Below are 18,696 nucleotides of genomic sequence, written 5' to 3'. Positions count from 1 at the left end.
TGGTTTTCTTCTGGACAGGTCCGCAGGAGTTCAAGATTCTTTTTAGAAGGCAGGCAGTCCTTCCAGGGTTATGGAGGTCGCTGGCTGGAGGAAGAGTCGCTCTTCTGTTCTTCTGTAGCTGGGTCTGTAGCAGGATCTTTGAGGGCAGCAAACAAGCTGGTAGGCTGGGGCTAAATCATTTGGTGTCTTCAGTCTTCGCTGCTGCACGGCTCTTCTTTGTCCTCTTTTTCATAGATCGTCAGTAATCTGAGAAGTAAGGTTCAGGGTTGCCCCCTAAAAACTAATAAATACTAAATACTAATTTTAGGGGTGGTCAGATGGTAGCAACGACACAAAACACCCTGGTGCTTTCCAGGGGAGAGAACTAAAGACTATGGGGTATCCAGGGTGAGCTGGCCTCCAACCTATAATACACACAAAAAGAAGCTACGCTGAATGGAATTGTCGTTTTGAGGCTAGTGGCCAAAAAATGACAAGCACTAAGCCCTAATTAGTGGAGTGCTGAGCATCTCTAAAAATGTAAAGGACTGCCTTCACACACCATTAGGTGTCATGCTTCATCATTGGTAGTCCTCGCTCTCTAAAAACCATGTTTGGTAGAGAGCAGGCCTACACCTGGAGACAGGGAGGCACTTCTAAGATCTAAGAGGCGGCCTGTGAGAAAAGTGATTCTTAAAAACCAATGTAAAAACAGAAATACATGTATTCGCTGGGTATTTACTTGGTATTAAAAGCGAGGTGTGGGGATTGGGGGAAATAGTACTCAGTCACCACTGTGATTGTCGTCGTCAACATCTTTCTGCCAAATTGGCCCAAAGGGTCCATGGCATTCATCAGGACGAAAGAATTATGGCTCCTATCTCACCAAATCTGCTCAGATGTTACCACTGTGTAGGGTGACCTATGTCATCCTCTAACTAACTGGTATTCATTCACCTGTAAAACAAAAGTAAGATTCTTTCAGAATGATTTTAAGACCAAGTAAATACCCAGCGAATAAATGTATTTCGGTTTTTACACTGGTTTTTAAGACACAGGGTCAAGACTGATTTGCATATGGCTGGGTCTAAACTGGGGTGGCATGGTGAGCAAAAGAACGATGGATTTAACCCAGATCCTTGACTGGGGGAGAATGTATGATTTATTCAGCATTCCGTCCATCATTTGTTTACGTAGCAACTTTCTAAAAGTGGCATTTTCAGACTTGTGACTGAAAATCCAACTTTATTGTTAAACAGGGTTTTAAATTACAACTAATTTGAAACCAAACTTAATATTCCCACCTCATCCCAATCAAAAGTTATCACTTAATAAATGTAAGAAGACAACCCAATGTTATCCTATGGAGGAGGTAGACCTTGAAGTAGTGAAAAACTAATTTAAGAGTTTTCACTACCAGTGCATGTAAAACTTAAAAAGTACATATCCAACTTTTAAATACAGGGTGCCCTGCCCTAAGGGCGGGTTATTGCCTTCCTTAGGATGACTATTATGGCTCAAAAAGGAAGGTTGATGCCTGGTAAAAAGGTTATTTTGCCAGGTCAAATGGAAGTTTAAAAGTGCACAGAGGCTATAAATTGCGGGCACGAGACATGTCTAAAAAGGCTAATTAAGTGGGTGGCACAATGGGTGCTACAGGCCCACCAGTTGCATGTAATGTTTAGGCCCCGAGTACATGTAGTACCACTTTACTAGGGACTCACAATTAAATGAAATGTGCCAATCTGGTGTAAGAGAATGGCACCACGTTTTAGGGAGAGGGCTCAAGCACTTGAACACTGGTTAGCAGTGGTAAAGTGCACATAATCCTAAAGCCAACAAAAATGAATTCAGCAAAACAGGAGGGGGAAGCAAAAAGTTTGGGATCCTACCACCAGAGGGTATCAGGTTTAACAGCTATTTAAATGGATATTGCCAAATGCATGTGAAGTTATGCACATAATATCCTGCAATAACAAAGAATTCAATTAGAAAGTTCACCCAAAGCCTCACACATGCACAACATAGTACCAAATCTGTTTAGCTTCTGGAATGATGCTGCACCAGCATTACAATACGATACCCATGTCCAACATTACTAACACAGCACATTAGGCAGCCCACATACATCCTGAAGTTCACAGTACAGTGCCAAAGCCAATCAGTTGGTAGAGTGCTTCAATGAAAACAGCACATCCCAACACAGTTGGCTGCACAATGAACAACTGATCAACCTCCTTAGGACAAGTCACAAAATGCTACAGCCAGCGGTAGCTCCTCTGCAATGGAGGAGGAGCGTTGCCCCACTGACTCAGAGCCAGCATCTGAAAAATAAAATGATTTTTTTAAATCATTTTATTTTTCAGCTGTTGGCTGAGCTAAGCGTGTGCAGGAATGGGTGGGGCCAGGCCATGGGAGTGGAGTGCACGTATAAGTGTGCATGTCAGCTTGGCCAGCCGCATTCGGCTGGCCAAACAGACATGCACAGTTAGGTTTCTCCAACCCAGCTGTATTCCACAAGCACGTGGAGAAACAGCACAGACTCTGTGTCTGACTGAACGAGTGTTATACCAGCCCACTCAGGCCAATCTCAGCGCTGCTCTCATGCAGTTTGAGAGCATCGCGGGATTAGATGGGGAGTCTCTGATGATCCTAGATGTGAGGCGGCCGGCAGCATCAGGTACGTTTAAAAAAAAGTATTAATTCACCCCCGCTGCTGCCTCGCCACCCGCCACTTTTTATTGCCAGGAGCTGCGACTGTCTACAGCTCAGCCATCTGGCACCATCACTCCCTTACAGGGGCCATACGGTGAATGCCACAATATGTTTCAAAACCCCAGAGGATATCACCAAACAAACAAACATTCTAGAATTCCTATTGTTGGGGATTGTTAAAGATACAGAACTAAGCATAGAGAACTACTTTTTTCTACACTGCACAGCCCCTTCAATGCTCTAAATATAAGTAATCATTCATTTACATCAAACAGGAATCGTCATTACTGAACATATCATCTCACACACACTAGACAAAACAAGACCTAAGCAGAATGACTATAGTCAAAAATTATTCCGAAACCATTTAGAATAACGCTGTCAAATGTCAGAGTGCTGCAAGACCATGAAAATGGAAGAAGTGGGACAGCTATATAAATATTAGTAACAGAATATAAACCAATATATATATATATATATATATATATATATATATATATATATATATATATATATATATATATATATATATATCTTAAAATATAAAAATAGAACCCCTTCCTAGAAGTGCATAAAATAACAAAGCAAAGAAAAAACTTATCATAACTACACACAACTCTGTACCATAGTTGTAACAAATGAAAATAAACAGTTTAGTAGACTACTCCATAACGGCAATGACCAACAAATGGGAAAATGATTAAGGAACTCTGCAAAAACACACTTTCATACGCTAGATAGTGATTTGTTAATCCAACTTCAACATGCTCATTAACTCAAGCCCCTTCTTAGCTATGGGAGAAATGTATTTCATTTTGAAACTCCCATTGCATGCCATAATGGGAATCAAAACCAAAGGGGATGATGAACGGAGTGTTGAACATTGCAATCACTCACCCCCAGTCAACTGATCTGGGTTTAATCCATCATCATTCGCCCTAAGTTGGCAGAGTATGCCCAGACGTGGGTCCCTTGCTCACTTTGCCACTGAATTCAAGCTAGCCTGGCTGAAGACGGCTGACTAGCCAGAAACCGGTCCCAGGATGCTTGTTTCCGGTCCAGGGAAGACATGGTTTGGCAGTTCGGGCTTGACTGTTTCCATGAGGCACAGGGTCAGACTGATTTGCATATAGCCATGTCTGAACTGGGGTGGTGGAGTGAGCTAAAGAATGATGATGGGTTAAACCCAGATCAGTTGACTGGGGGTGAGTTTTTGATTTGCTCAAACGCTCCGTCCATCATCCCCTTTGGTATCGCATGCCCTAATGGGAGCAGGTGACATGGTGAGGAACAAATCTGTTCTTTTCAAGTGGGTGCGAAACTGCTGAACAAATGTTGCCAATATGTCACTTACAAATATGAAACAACTGTTTTTGTGCAATTTAATTTGTGTAAGAAAATCGTGAAACAACTAGGTTGGCTTTGTAACTGTATATTTTTTAGTACTTAACGGACCTTTGTTAACATTGCAAAGTGCCTACTTTTTAATCGTTTTATTTTTTTTTAAACCATTTAATTCTTAGTTAGACCAGGGGGTTAAATAATGTCTTATGTAAGGAACATTTGTGAAAAGGTTACATGATAATCAGTGGAGAAGTTTGGCTCAATGGTTAGAGCGGCAGACCTTGATGCAGAGCGCTGGCCAGGGACCAGGGTTCGATTCCCGCCTCGGCAGGATCGGGCTTAAATTCCTCTGACCGGATATTCTCGCCTCAGTGCCGAATCTAAACATGGGCCCCAGGCTGCAACTCTGGGCAATAGCTTGCTTAGTCTCCACAACGCCCCCGATACACAAGGGATGCCTGGTTTCACCATGGGATGCCCAGGAGTGGACACCTCACAAGGAAAAGCCAGGAGGGGTTCCCTTGTGGTAGGAGTACAAGCGCCGGGATGCTTATGGGTTACTGTTCGCGCTATACAAATACAACACATTTACATTACAGTACCTACTGAAAGGTTTAGGCAAATAAAAAAAATCGGCCAAGTGTTTATCGATGTTGTTATCGTACACGGCCCTCAAGGAAAGGCATCGCAGACGTAAACAATCTGCAAACCGAATGATTAGAACATGTTCACATGGAACCACCTGGTGGTTTGAACTTGAACACGTCTTTGGTGCGAACCATAAAACTGTGCACTGCAAAAAAAAAAAAAACAAGAGATCGGGGCATCTAAAACACCTCGGTGATATGCATATAAGAAAGAAGACGGCACATCCCATTAGCTTGTTGTTATTCAACCTAGATGTCTATTCATAGTAGAAAAACAATACATTCTTTATCCTATAATACTAATTTCACCACAGTTTATCATTTCTTTCAAATGTTTACCCTGCTGATTTCCTAATTTGTGTGCAAGTGTAAAAATGCTGAACATGTGAGAAGAGAGGTTAACATGGTCGTGTCTACACCTAACTGACTTAAATCGGTCACTGTCTGAGGGTGCACGCAGTGAAATTAGGTTGCTGACGGGTGAGCGAATAAGTGTGGCTGGTTCAAGTGAGTAATTTTAAGCAGGTGTCCTAATACGACGAATACGCGGACATGGTTAAAGAACGGGACTACTTACCTTTGCTTGCTGCTGCTGTAGTAAATGAGTTGGAAAGTCACAGTAATCGAGATTAAATTGGCTACATGTTCCTAAACAGAGCGCACACCAGCCTTCTTCGAGTCGCTCTTGTGCTGTTGTGGTTGAAACCGTTGACAGACGTCTCGCACTATCAGCCGGCCCGGCCCACCTTTACCAACATGGTAGCAACCTGATACGCTTCCTTCCGTTTACAGCCGTGATGTCACAACAAGCCTGCGGACGCCGTGACACGTGCGGAAGCGTAGTCACCATCAGAGAGACTGTTATAGTCAATGGCAGGCAAATCTATTGTATACCTTTGATTCTCTGCAACACGGACGAGAGGGAGCAGGCTATTCAGTCAATATGAAATGAACATGAACCCAAATCTGGCAAAGTGGCGTGCTGCCTGACCTTCGCATGGTAGCTACTAAAGACGTGGCGCTAGCGAAGCCAGTGATGAAATCGACCAGAAAAGGAGCTGCGCATAAACATACAGGGATTAGCATGTTGCAATGCCGCGTACGACGCAGGTACCAGATGAAGATTCTGCGGTTGAACAGCATTCCCAGACTAGAAAACAAGCGTAGAAGAGTGACATTTCTTTCATAGGTTTGTCGACACATTTATATTGGGTTCTACGAAATTAAAATGTATGTATATATATATTGATGTCGTTTATATCGGTTAAAATTGATTTGTTTAGCCACCTCTTTTCAAATGTTTAATTTCAAATTATCTTTTTGCTTTTTTAATATACACTACCGTTCAGTACTCATTACACAGAAAATATAATGTATCAAAATGGCCGACTTCTTAACAAGCAGCCCATTACTCTTTGCTGGGCACCTTTTCGCTGTATTTGCGTTTAGCGGACTGTCTTTGGGCTGGACGTGTGAAAACGCACTTAGAGGGCGGAGTAAATTAATCCGGATAGGGATTGACTTCACGATATTAGCCGGTAGCCTGTGAGGTAAGCGTGGGGGAGTTGGTGATTTGCGAAAAAGGAACCCCTTGGGAGTCTTTGTGTACCGAGGATGTGGCATTGTTGTCCTATTCGGTTAATGTATAAATCCGATGTATCACCTTTTCGGGTTTTTTTTTACGGGAAGGAGCTTATTGTAGTTTTTTGTTGGAATTTCTACTGTATGTTATTCAGCTTTCAGAGCTCGTATTATGCATCACTCGCATGACAAGTTCGGTTAGTTCTATCTTAGTAGTGTACATTCATTTTCAAACTAGCACTCATAATTTTCTTTTTGTCAATGCTGGGCTATATGAACTATCAAGAGTGACAGTTAAGAAGCCTCGCTAGTTGTCATCTTGCAACATTGTGGTATACCTTTTGTGGTCTGAGGATCATGTGCGCTGCTTTTGACATTGGACACATGAAGTGTGTTGTAGCCACAACATGAGACAGGGGTTAAATTTAAACATGAAGCTTTATTCATAAGCAACAAGACATCATCAGCGCGCACAGCGCCTTCAGTCAGCCGGGGAGAACTGACAGCTGGCGTGGGTCACATGAATTAGAACGTTCAACATTCCACGGCGTAGCGCGGAGTGGAATGACGTCACAACATACCCCCCTTTCCTCTACACGCAGGTAGGGAATAAAATAAAACAATGATAGGGAAGGGTATGTAAATGTCAGAAACAAAGAACATTAACAACAGATCATCCTACAATGAAATCGTGCAAATGCTGAGGGAGCTCCTAGCCCGTAAGGGTCTCTGGTAGGGTTGGGCTCCATGAAGATCATATGAATCATCATTTGTGTTAATTGGCCTTTGACCAGTGCTCAGGTTATCCCCACCGGGGCCTGGTGCCCTCACTTCAACACCTGTGCGAGCACTGTTGAGCAATTGCCGGTCATGGGCCAACATGTACCCAGAACATGAACTCTTGGTACCTCCGTTACTAACCAAGGTTTTAGGAATGCGGTCTCTTGAGCAGTACTTTGCTACCCTACGTAGATTCCACTTTTCCCCCATTCTCCAGCACAACATAGAATGGGTGTGCTTCCTTTACCTTGTAAGGTCCTCGAAACTTGCATAAACCTCTCACCCATCGTCCAGAACGAACTTTGACTCAGTCACCCACATTTATGCTGGGCACGTTCTCTTCCTTGACTTGCACTCTACAGGAAGCATGCTCAGGAATTCTCGCATCACAACCATCATCTTTCTTCCCTTCAATCAGTTCTTTGATCCACGGAGGCACCAGTTTAGAAGCTGGTTTCCTACCTCGCATGGCGACGAAGGGGACAACTCCAGTGGTAGCATTCTCAGTTGTGCAATAGGCCCATACCAACTCGCTAAGAGTCTCCTCTATGTCAAGGTTATTGGTTATTGCCAACCCAATTGCACCCTTAATCATGCGATTGGCCCTCTCGACAATCCCGTTGGATTGTGGGTTATACAAAGTGGTGAATGTATGTTTTATTCCACACTCGCTCAGAAAGTCTCATCTCACCAGAAGTCAGCTGGGTCCCGTTGTCCGTGATAAGAACAGTGGGGTGACCCTCCTCTTTGAAAATCATGCGCAAAACCTTAATGGTGGTTCGGGTGGTTATTTCAGGAAGTAAATAGACGATGAGCCATCGAGTATGCACATCAATTACTACCATCCCAAATCTTTTACTGGGGTGAACACCCGGCATAGGCCCAATAAAATCGAGGCATACACTGTGCCACACTACACCCGGATCATGGATTGAATTAGGGACGTCTCTTCTCACTTTCGCAGCACTCATTGCACCTTTCAACCCAATCTACCACCTCACCATCCATACCAGGCCACCAAAATTCGTTCCTCAACCGTTTCCTCGTAATGGTCTGGCCCATATGTCCTTCATGTGCCAAGTCAAAGAGTCTTTTCCGAATCTCAAATGGGGGAATTATTTTGTCTCCACGCATGATAACCTGACCAGCAACAGTTGACAATTCGTCAATTACTGCATTAAAAGGTCTAATGCTGATGGGCAGGGTGCTTTCCTTACGTCTACCCTTTGAAACAAGGTTCATCACATTCTTAAGAATTTCGTCCTTAGACATAGCTTCCTCCCACTCTTTTTTACTGACTGCGCCACTACTCCACTGGATTACATCCTCAACACTAGAAATGGCCCCTTCACTTTTTCTTTTTGATACTCCTGTCCTGTCTACATCTTCCCAATTCAAGGGCAGTCGTGACATGCAGTCAACCCGAAATAAACTCTACATCAAAATTGTACTTCTGTAGTCTAGAGGCTAACCTTGCTAGTCTGGCTGACTCCTTTCCTGTCCCACCTGGTGAAAGTATCTTCAACAACGGTTTATGGTCAGTGCGGAGTTTGAATCTACTCCCCCACACATACATCCTGAAATACTCAACACCCCATGCGGCTGGTAGAGTTTCCTTTTCTATCACAGAGTAACAGCGCACAGTGGTAGTTAGGGTACGGGATGCGAACACCACTGTTTTTTCATTGGTGCCGTCATGCTGTGACAACACAGCTCCTACACCGGTATTGCTTGCATCAACAGTAATAACAGTTTTCCCCTCAACATCAAAAGGAACCAAAATGCCTGTGTTGCATATTTCCTCCTTAATGTCAACAAAGCACTTCTCCTGATCATCCCCCCAACAAAATTTGATCCCTTTTCTCATGAGCACCTTTAGGGGCTCGGTCTTACTTGCGAAGTTCTTCACAAATTTAGAATAGTATTCTATTAGCCCAATAAATGAGCGTAGCTGGTCTCTGTTGGTCGGGACTGGAGCCAATTTTATGGATGCTAGTAAGTCTCTCTTTGGTTTTACGCCATCTGACGAGATGGAATGCCCCAGATATTCCACCTCTGTTGACAAAAATAAAAAAATTTCCCTGCGTAATGTCAGACCTGATTCTAGGATCCTTGCCAGGGCATCTTTCAATGCGGAGTTATGGTCACTCACACTCTTGCCAAATACAAGAATGTCATCCTGGAAGTAAATTACATTTTTAACACCTTTGAATACCTCTGTGACCATTCTCTTGAACACGCTCGCAGCCGAACATAACCCAAAGGGCATCCTCGTGAATTGAAATATCCCCTCATTGGTGATGAAGGCTGTGAGGTGTTTTGATGACTCATGTAAGCATATCTGATGGTAGGCATGACAAAGGTCAAGTTTAGAAAAGTATTTTGCCCCTTTAAGCATCACCATCAACTCATTTATGTTGGGCAAGGGAAAGGTGTCAGGGATAACATTCTGGTTCAAACTTCTGAGGTCAACACAAAAACGTAATATGCCATCAGCCCTTTGAGAAATAACAACCGGAGAAATCCATGATGAGCATTCAATTGGTTCTATGACCCCATTGGCTGGCATCTCATTCAACATTTTCTTTACTTCTCCCCTTACCATGATGGGAACCTTTCTGAGTTTGTGTTGCACTGGGACTGCATTACTTTTAATCTTTATCTTGTGTACATATCCTTCTAGATTGCCCAGCTGATCTCTAAAAACACCCTTACCCCCTTCTAGGATGTCTGCCACTGACAGATCATCTACCACCATGACCTGTTCTACAGCATGTGGGTCAATTTTGATATGGAGGTCAAATTGGTGATACCATCCTAAGATTGGAGGTCCTGATTCTGCTACGTATACCTTACCCCTCACTGACCTTCCTTGAAAGACAATCTCTGTTGCCATGTAGCCAAGTATGTTTATCTGTTCACCCTGATACCCCCCAGGATTTATGTCTTTTGGCATCAACTTCTTATTAGGCCACTCCTGTTTGTAGATTTTTTTTGGTATGATAGTATATAGTGACCCGAGTCAACCATCAAGTCAACCTTTTTATCACCAATGACAAACCCTGCCTTAGGCCTTTATTTCCTCCTATTGTCTACATCATGAGGCTCAGTGAGAAGAACTTCTCCATCCTCCCCACCACCACATGAAGATGGTTCAACGCACAAGATTCTATCGGGTTTGTAAGAGCATTCATATGTAGTATACTCATCTGATAACATTGCTACCTTTCCTTTGTTGTATCCCTGCACATTCTTTCAAAGTGACCCTTGCGGCCGCACTTTCTGCATTCTTTCCCAATGGCCCAACACTGCTTCGAGTCGGACGCGTGGTAAGCACTGCCGCACTTTCCACATACCTTATTCCCGTACCTGTTTGGAAATGCTCTACCCCTATAAGCATTCTTCACACCTTTAAACTTGGTTGAGGCAGCTACTTCCCCTTCACAACCCTCTACAACAGATGTTTCACGTTCACAAGACATGTTAACTTTGTTGTCCCTACGATCCATTTCTTTCATGCAAGAGTCTGACTCCTCTATAATTTTTGCAATGTCAATTGCATCCTTAAGAGAGGGGTCCTTTGCGGCCCATAAACGTTCCTGAGTCTTCCTGCTTCTACACTGTACAATAAGCTGGTCTCTGATCATTTCTTCAGTCATAGGGCCAAATTTGCACTTCAAAGAAAGTTAGCGAAGTCTTGTGGCAAAGTCGTCAATTGACTCTCCAATTCTCTGTGGCTGGGTATAAAACTTGTACCTTCTTAACGCTACATTTGTTTCCTTAGCGAATCTCAATTCTAGCCCTTTCCTTGCCTCCTCATAGACCTCCTCAATGGGTTGACCACGCTCATTATTAGCAACAGGCAAATATTAAAAAATATGTTGTCTTTCTTTGCCTAAGTTAGTAAGTAGAATTGCCTTTTTTCTGTTGCTGCTGTAGTCCAGCGCATCCAAGGCTTCCAAATAGTTATCGAACACCTCAATCCACTCATCCCACTATATGCTTGGATTCCCTGGCTGATTGAGAAAGTGAGGAGGCGTAGACACTGCAGATACGTCAAGGGCACTTACATCCATATTAGCGCAAATATGTGCTTCCTGTCAATTCAATTGTTTCACTTCTTGTCACAGTCATATACAAAGTTCAATCTTTAGTTAGATGTGTTTTCCAAAAATTGTGTTTAACCAGCATATACCACTCTATGCCATGAGGTGGCGCCGTTTTCTAACACATGCGGCACAACTCTGTAAACTGTGCCAATCACTCGTAAATAACAATTCCGGGCGAAGCATGTACCATCCACTTCACAAATCGTTTTTTTTTTTCTGCCACTTATTTCATGTTCAATGTACTCTGCTTTATCACACTTCCCTGGCACCAAGTTCAAATACCTCTTCACATGACAGCCTTCAGCTTTTGCTGCCTGCGTTTCTACTCGTGTTCAGTTTCCACAAGCTCACTGCGCGCTGTACTGATCAAGCTTTGTTTGTCTTCAGACAATATCTTTTAATTGCGCCTTTTGTCATAAATCTCTGTGCCTGATAATATGCGGCAGCTAGAAGCTTGTTTAGCGCTTCAGTTTCCTTCACGCCTTGGTGCTTTCAAGTGCTTTCACACTCGGGTGCTTTGATCTCCAATTAACACTAACTCGAAGTAATGCCCATCACAGCAATGATTAAGCGCTATAACTTTTCCTCTTTAAACGCGCTCAGCTGCTCACTGTCACTTCCACACAGCTAGATGCAAGGTGCGAACTCTGCCATAGAATACCTCTTCACTGCCAGCACAGTTGCACTTCTTACTTTTATTTCCTTCTTCCTCTTGCGCCTGGCTTTTCTCTCACTCTCTGTGTGAAGGTCCTCTATGCCATTCCGTAGTGCCTCATCAAGGTTAAAGCACTTCACCTTCCACGCCTCGTTATTCGCTGTCTGTCTTGTTGCTCGCTGACATCAGGCTGACCTCTTCGTCAAGAACATGTTGTAGCCACAACATGAGACAGGGGTTAAGTTTAAACATGAAGCTTTATTCATAAGCAACAAGACAGCGCGCCCACCGCCTTCAGTCAGCCGGGGGGAACTGCCAGCTGGCGTCGGGCGCTTGACTTAGAACGTTCGTCATTCCAACATTCCACGGCGTAGCGCGGAGTGGAATGACGTCACAACAAAGTGCCCTCAGCAGGACATATTCATACAGGTAGTTAGGACAGAACATGTACCAAATAATAAATTCAAGTGTGTTCAGCTGTTAATTGGCCTCTGAATTGAGGTAATCACATTTTCGTAAGGTGGATCTGGTACGTTTTACTTTGTCTTGTAGCACCATCTATATAGCACGTTCGATCCGATCCCTGAAAAGACTCAGAAATGCTTTGTGGAGGAGTAGACGCTACTCTGTAAAACAGTGGTTCTTAAGCTTTTGACATCTGTGGACCCCCACTTAATCATTACTGGGAACCCCCACTGAATCATTTTTAGGTCTCGCCTGCCGATGCGCTTGCGCATTCGAGCTGGCGAGAGATATAGGGGCTTATCCAGAGTTTAACCAAAGTGGCGATTTGTTGCAGTGCACGTGCGCTTTTAGGTCAATGCGCAAGCGCAATGAGTTAAAATGCGTGTGCACAGCATCAAATGGCCAGCCATCTGTTCCCCAGCTTGGTGCCGCCAGCAGCTCTTCCCGCTCCGCTCCGCCCCCTGCTGCATCAAAGCGTGCACTCTGACTCAGCCATTTCTCCTCCCCTTTCAGTTTCACGGCCGCCAGGCCGCGTCTCCTGTTTTTTTTACTTTTTCCCCCTACTTGTTTACTCTCTCGTCCTCTTCCTCTTGTTAACACAGCAGTCCATGCGGCAACTGAGGGCTAAAGACATGCTACAATTCTTAGCTCATTATCGCCCAATCCCTTACCCTGACCTTGCATGAATATGGCAGCTGCACACTTTTGTTTGGTTCTGCATATCAGCGCGGCACACCGCATTTTATGTTTACATGTATCGGCATCGGATTCTTGCACTGCTGGCCCGGTCGGAAAGTGTTATGGTAAACATGTTGTTCCTGCTTACATTTCACATGCTTTACCTTAAGCAGTCCACTCGGACCCAGAGGGCTACAGACACACTACAATGCTGCCCTCATTATTGCCCTACCTCCACCCCGTCCTTGCAAGAATATGGCAGTGGCCCACTTTTGTTTGGTTCGGCATATCAGCGCGGCACGCCGCGTTTTATGTTTACATGTATCCGCATCGGATTCTTGCACTACTGGCCCGGTCGGAAAGTGTTAAGGTAACCATGTTGTTCCTGCTTACATTTCACATGCTTTACTTAAGCAAGAATATGGAGGCTGCCCACTTTTGTTTGTTTCTGCATATTAACGCGGCATTCCACGTTTTGGCTTTGCATGTATCGGTGTCTTATTCTTGCTCTGCTGGCCCGATTGGAGTGTGTTAAAGTAATCATGTTATTGATGCTTAAATTTCAGGTGCTTTTCTTTCGTTCTGTTATTTAATTAATCCACTACAAATGCACACGTATGTATGCGTGCGACCCACCGGAGTGCCGAAGTCTGCCTGGGTGCATGTCTTTAGCGCGAGGAGTAAGTGCACAAAGGCACTCGGTGAGGAACGCATTTTTTAACAACACTCGAGCAGCACTCGCGTTCATCTGCCATTTGCTCCTTTATCGTCTGCCTCTTCCTTCCCCACTGCTTGTTGGACTCTGGTGTTGGACCTCCGAGTTATCATGGAATTCGCGCACTGTGATTTTAAGTATTTTCAATGATTTTAACCGCAAAACTATACACAACAAATGCAGCAATGAGTAACCACTAAATAAATGCACAAACGATAAATATTTCATTTATTTAAGAAATATATATTTAAAACTTTTTAATTTTAATGGGACGATAGCGTATTTCTAAATTCGGTTGAGGCCACTTGTATATTCTATATTTTTTTTTATGCACTTACAATGTCCCCATGACTCAATCGGAGTATACTAACTTAGCTTTTAGTCTCCTTCACATTGACAGAATGTTTAATAATTTTCAATTCTGCGTTATTTATATACACTTTATTAAACTGTTAATATTATTTAATTTTCTGATTAGGAACCTCTGCTGTAAGACACTTAAACACTGCCATAAGTATTAGGTTATGATTGTCTTGCTATCTATTTAGTAAAAGACACACAATTTGTAAGTAGTTTAACAGTGAATTTGCCATTTAATCTGTTATATAAAGTTGTCGGACACCTTTGTGCAAACTGTCAGTTATGTCACGCAGTATATAGCCCGAAGTGGCATTGAAGTCTATCATGCCATTGATCCTTCAGCTGATTAAACAGGTTGTCATGAATCGTTAGGGAATGACTGTGCTAGTGGACAGGTCAGATGAGAAGATTGCACTTGTGTCTGAAAAAAATCGTACAAGGAAGGAGCGTTTATGCAATTTGTTTTGAAGAGGATATGCATGCTGTCATGCAGGTGGCCTTTTTGGCAATCACACCAGTGGTCTTTCACGCCAGGGCCGGCCCTTAATTGGATTGACCGGAACAGCACCCTGGGCGTAAAGCAAAATGTTCTGTTTGTTGTGGGGAAGGGGGCTGTTGTGGTGTGATGGCTGGAGGTATGAGGAAGATGGGAGGAGGCCAGGGGATTGATGACGTGCTCACAATTACGCCGAGGTACATTAAGGGCTGATTACACACTCATTAATAAGTGGGATGGACGAGCTGCTGTTTGCATGGCATTAAGTCAGGCAGCTCCCTGCTGTGTCACTCGGAATATTGGCATCCCAGCCTTGTGCCCAGCTCACCCATGCCGGCCCTGATTCACGAAATCATGCCTGTCAGGGCAGTGCTCATGTCTGTGATTGTGCGAGGGTTATTACTGCAAGCATAACCCGATTAGTAATACCCATGGTTGTAGTTTCTGTCGACTGGCAGGATGTCCATGTCGGGGACTGCCAATCTGCCACCTGATTGGATTTTCGTGGAAGGTGTTCCGCCAAGTACAAAATCTGGCTAGCAAGGCTGTTGTTCCAAAACGTTCAAGCCAAATCTGAAAGAGTCTTTGATCTTGTTCCCCCTAAATGGTCGACTTACCAAACCTTTCACTGCAAAGGAGCCTGCCATTAGTTCCAGGCAGTTTATGTGAAGGGCTTGCTCTGCGGATGACCATTTTCCTCCTGTGCAGAATTCCCCACATCAAGCTCCCTAACTCGTGCCTCTGGCATCAGATTCTATTACATAATCGGGCTGGGCCCAAAGATTGCACGTCCATTCCAGGCTTCCATATGGGAAATCCACCATTGCAGTTCTTCCTTCGCCTCTTCTGAGAGGGGAATTGATTGCAAATAGGTCAGACCCTGTTGAAGATCTGTAAGCATTGCAATTCCCTGTAGTGGAGGGGGCCTGGAAAAATGGCCTGTATGGATGATGAGAGAAGACCTACTGTGCAGGCAAGTTGGCTCAGGGAGATCAAAGGCCAAGACAGAGTTTCTCTGAGCTCCTGCTCTTTTTTTTTTTTTTGGTAAGTTTGCAAGATGGGAGGCTTAGAGTGGATTTGCCAGACTTCGCCACAAAACCAGAAGTTGCAAGGTTTGGAATGGAATCAGGGAAGGCTTCTTCTCGCTGACCACAAAACCAAGAGACTCCAACAGATCGATATTCATCTGTAAATCGAATGACAAACGTTCCGGGCGATTGATCAAACTTTGTGCCCTTCAGTTGCAGACTTACCGCCGGTTGGAGGCTGGCTGTTCTTGGTCCCCCCACTTCCCCCTGAATTACATTACTCCAGAGCCACATAAAATACCGCAACCACCCCTGATGCGGATTCCAATTCCCAGGAGCCCCGTGGACGCACATTTCTCCAGTCACGGGACTCACCGGGAGGCGCTCAAAACAGCGTGAGGACTCCCGCAGGACGGGATGCGCTCGGACGTACCCAGGCCCGTCTGCACCCGTCTGAGACCGGAAGTGGCTGGGCTGGGCCACCCCCTGAGCTTTGTCCAGAGGTGATTATATGTGGTAAGAAGATTTTAATTATATCGACAACCATACTATTTGAACAATGGGCAAAAGAAAACTTAGACTGCAAGGGGGCAAATTAAACACAAAGAATGTACCCTTCACTAAACTACTTGAAAAATGCAGTGGGTCTCATTGATAGCGAGATAGTGCAAGTAGAGGAACAGTTAGCAGCTACAAAAACAGCACTAAATGTCGCCATGAGGGGAGATGTGATTGAAGGCGGGTGTGAACAACAAACGCATGTGTGTCACCTGAATGGAAAGGCGATAGAGTCTAATGTGGCTACAGAATTGGCTATATCAAATGACCATGATGTGGTAATTGTCCATGGACCGCCTAACCCATGCGTATTAACATAATCTCTGGAAATTTCAGTATTATCAAACTATACATCCCCAGGTATCTCCCCCCGCAAAGAAGAGCAAACAACTTATATTAACAGATATAAACTCCACAGAAAGTCAAAAGACTATTTCTATTCTAAGGACCAAATCAAATTCTAATATAAACTAGCATTTGCAATGCAATAGGTTTCGCTTTTACGCAAGTTTGACCTATTGGCATTGTAAATGACAATTGCTTTTATTTATGTTTCAAAAACCAAAACATAAATAAAAGGCAATGTCTTTTACAATAAAAATAGCTCAAACTCTCGCAAATGCGAGACCTATTGCATTGCAAATGCTTGTTAATATCGTTACTCCCTGGGAAGCAACACTGGAGCAATGAGGCCGAGTGTAGTGGGGCAGATGGACGGATGCATTCACCCATGCTATTTGAATGAAGTGGAACTGTCCACAGACATGTGAATAATGGCTTTTATTAGTACCGCTGCAGTAGAAGCTGCTAGGATGGAAGACTGATTCAGCCCTCCTGGAATAAGAGTCGGTGACTGGCACACACCGGGGCAACCCTATTTTATTGACTATGGGACATGGTGTGTCGCAGAGGGTGTCACACATATAGGCGGTCATCTTAGAGTGGCAGCACAAATCATTTCATGTAGTTCAAGTTGCCTGGAGGAACTCCCATCATCGTAAGGGACAGAGGGCCCCGTTAGCATGTAGATGGTGCGACAGCGTGCTCCGTGTGTGGTACGCCATGCCAGCAGATACAGAAGCCCCACCCTCTTCAACGTCTACATGAGACCTCTCGCAGCCATCGCACGCCAACACAACCTCAACATCATCTCCTACGCCGACGACACCCAGCTGATCCTCTCCCTCACCAGAGACCCCGACACCGCCAGAACCAGCCTCCACGAAGGGATGAAAGACGTCGCCGAGTGGATGAAGAACAGCCGCCTGAAACTGAACTCAGACCCGACGGAAGTCCTCATCCTAGGACCATCACCCTCCGCCTGGGACGACTCCTGGTGGCCCCCAGCCCTGGCCACCGCCCCCAAGCCAACAGACCCGCACGCAACCTGGCTTCATCCTGGACTCCTCCCTCTCGATGACCAGACAAGTCAACGCCGTCTCCTCTTCATGCTTTCACACCCTCCGCATGCTCCGCAAGATCTTCCGATGGATCCCGATCGAAACCAGGAAGACGGTCAGCCAGGCCCTCGTCACCAGCTGTCTGGACTACGGAAACACCCTCTACGCCGGAACCATAGCCAAGCTACAGAAAAGACTCCAACGCATCCAGAACGCCTCCGCCCGACTCATCCTGGACATCCCTTGACGCAGCCACATCTCCGGCCACCTGAGGAACCTGCACTGGCTCCCCGTCAACAAGAGGATCACGTTCAGGCTCCTCACCCACGCACACAAGTCTCTCCACAACCTGGGCCCCAAGTACCTCAACGACCGCCTGACCTTCCACACGCCCACCCGCCAGCTACGGTCCGCCAGCCTCGCCCTCGCCGCCGTACCACGCATCCGAAGAGCCACAGCCGGAGGCAGATCCTTCTCCTACCTGGCGGCCAAGACATGGAACTCCCTCCCCATCCACCTTCGGCTGACCCAGGACCACCTCGCCTTCAGGAGACAACTCAAGACCTGGCTGTTCGAGCAGTAGCGGCCCCCTTCCCCCAAGCGCCTTGAGACCCTTGCGGGTGAGTAGCGCGCTATACAAGTGTGATGATTGATTGATTGATTGATTGAGAAGAGAAGAAGGGTGTGGGAGACACAAGAATGAAGCAACAGTGAGACTATGAAGCTCAGATCCCTAATTTTGAGCAACATTTGCCCCTTATTTACTGTACCTGTGTTTGATGACTACTGGCCCATATGCTCCTATGGCTATCTCTGTGATACGTCATTGCCAAAGCCCCATGCATTACTGTGCCTGTCACTGTTTGAAGAGCATTCACCCATGTCTTGCCTTGGCTGCTTCTATGTTTAAAGAGCATTTGCTTATTGGCTGTCCCTATGTTTAAAGAGCACTCGCCTATATATTTTCTTGGCTGTCTCTATGTATAGCTAGCATTGCCCATATGTTGCATTGCTTACCTTTATGTCGAGAGAGCTGTTGCACATATGTTGCCTTGGCTGTTCCTGTGTTGAGAGCCTTTGCCCATATGTTGAGAGAGCCTTGGCCCATGAGTGCAGGCTTTGAACACAGGCAATTTAAACGTGAATCTCGGTTCTACTAAAGGAGGCTGCAGGAAAGGTGAAGGGA

The 18,696-nt window shown here is 44.9% G+C and overlaps 2 protein-coding genes across 5 annotated transcripts in view; one reads left to right on the top strand and one right to left on the bottom strand.

The window, feature by feature from the left end:
• Nucleotides 1–11,869, bottom strand: part of RWDD2B (RWD domain containing 2B) — a 113,335-nt gene extending 101,466 nt beyond the window's left edge. The window contains exon 1 of one of the 2 annotated variants that reach the window (XM_086934022.1): nucleotides 11,849–11,869. The gene's annotated coding sequence lies outside the window, so the exon portion shown is untranslated. Of the gene's footprint in view, nucleotides 1–5,262; nucleotides 5,485–11,848 lie in introns of those variants that run through there. The other variant, XM_086934024.1, reaches the window with a different exon arrangement.
• The window catches only part of USP16 (ubiquitin specific peptidase 16), a 351,578-nt gene continuing 338,394 nt past the window's right edge, over nucleotides 5,513–18,696 (top strand). The window contains exon 1 of one of the 3 annotated variants that reach the window (XM_086934020.1): nucleotides 5,513–5,874. The gene's annotated coding sequence lies outside the window, so the exon portion shown is untranslated. Of the gene's footprint in view, nucleotides 5,916–6,146; nucleotides 6,236–18,696 lie in introns of those variants that run through there. The other 2 variants (XM_086934021.1, XM_086934019.1) reach the window with 2 other exon arrangements.

This window comes from Lissotriton vulgaris, chromosome 8 (assembly GCF_964263255.1).
Source record: "Lissotriton vulgaris chromosome 8, aLisVul1.2, whole genome shotgun sequence".
Classification (NCBI taxonomy): domain Eukaryota; kingdom Metazoa; phylum Chordata; class Amphibia; order Caudata; family Salamandridae; genus Lissotriton; species Lissotriton vulgaris.
Note: the sequence above shows the minus strand (reverse complement) of the source record. Positions and strands in the feature narration are given on the sequence as shown.